Genomic DNA, 1,550 nt, shown 5'->3' with positions numbered 1-1,550 from the left:
CTCCCATTCCACCAAGGATATGCAGGTCTTTGGATTCCTCCATCGTCAGACCACAGCGAAACGACGGTTGGATGAAGAACGCCTCATCTTCCGGCTAGGAACTCTCCAACCACAAGGGATGAACTCGGGTTTCACCAGTTTCCTCATTTCCCCTCCCCCCACCTTGTCTCAGTCAAATCCATCGAATTCAGCACCGCCTTCCTAACCTGCAATCTTCTTCCCGACCTCTCCGCCCCCACCCCAGTCTGACCTATCACCCTCACTTTGACCTCTTTCCACCTATCACATTTCCGACGCCCCTCCCCCAAGTCCCTCCTCCTTACCTTTTATCTTAGCCTGCTGGACAAACTTTCCTCATTCCTGAAGAAGGGCTTATGCCCGAAACGTCGATTCTCCTGTTCCCTGGATGCTGCCTGACCTGCTGCGCTTTTCCAGCAACACATTTCCAGCCCTAATCTTAATCTAGTCATTCTTTTATTCCTGATACACCAATAGAAGACCTTAGAGTTTTCTTTGATCCACCCACCAACAACTTCTCATGTCCCCTTCTGGCTCTTCTTTACCCTCTCTTTCAATCTTTTCTGGCTAACTTATAACTCTCAAGCCCCCTAACTGAGCCTTCATGCCTCATCCTCGCATAAGCCTCCTTCTTCCTCTTGACAAGAGCTTCAACATCTTTAGTAAACCATGGCTCCCTCTCTCAACAACTACTTCCTTGCCTGAAAGGTATATACTTATCAAGGACCCACAGTTGCCATTCCTTGAATGAGCTCCACACTTCAAGTGTGTCCATCCCCTGCAGTTTCCTTCCCCATCCTATGCATCCTAAATCTTGCCTAATCGCACCATAATTGCCTTTACCCTAGTTATACCTCTTTCCCTGCAGTATATACCTATCTCTTCCTATTGCTATTGTAAATATAATCAAATTATGGTCACTATCGCCAAAGAGCTCATCTACCTCCAAATCTAACACCTGACCAGGTTCATTCCCCAGTACCAGGGAGATAATGAGGAAAGATTTCAATCTGAGACTGGTACACTTGAGAACAAAAGCAAATCAAACAGTCAGGGCAGGCAGGAACAAAGCAGAGAACAAGGTATGACTGATAAATTAATCTGCATTTATTTCAATGCATGAGAACAAAGGCAAATCAAACAGTCAGGGCAGGCAGGAACAAAGCAGAGAACAAGGTATGACTGATAAATTAATCTGCATTTATTTCAATGCAAAAGGCCTAACAGGGAAGGCAGATGAACTCAGGGCATGGTTAGGAACATGGGACTGGGATATCATAGCAACTATAGAAACATGGCTCAGGGGTGGACAGGACTGGCAGCTTGATGTTCCAGGATACAAATGCTACAGGACGAATAGAAAGGGAGGCAAGAAGGAGGGTGAGTGGGGTTTTTGATAAGGGATAGCATTACAGCTGTACTGAGGGAGGATTTTCCTGGAAATACAACCGGTGAAGTTATTTGAGTGTAACGGAGAAATAAGAAAGGGATGATCACCTTATTGGGATTGTATTATAGACCCCTAATAGTCA

The sequence above is a fragment of the Chiloscyllium plagiosum genome, chromosome 6 (assembly GCF_004010195.1).
Source record: "Chiloscyllium plagiosum isolate BGI_BamShark_2017 chromosome 6, ASM401019v2, whole genome shotgun sequence".
Taxonomy (NCBI): Eukaryota; Metazoa; Chordata; class Chondrichthyes; order Orectolobiformes; family Hemiscylliidae; genus Chiloscyllium; species Chiloscyllium plagiosum.
Note: the sequence above shows the minus strand (reverse complement) of the source record.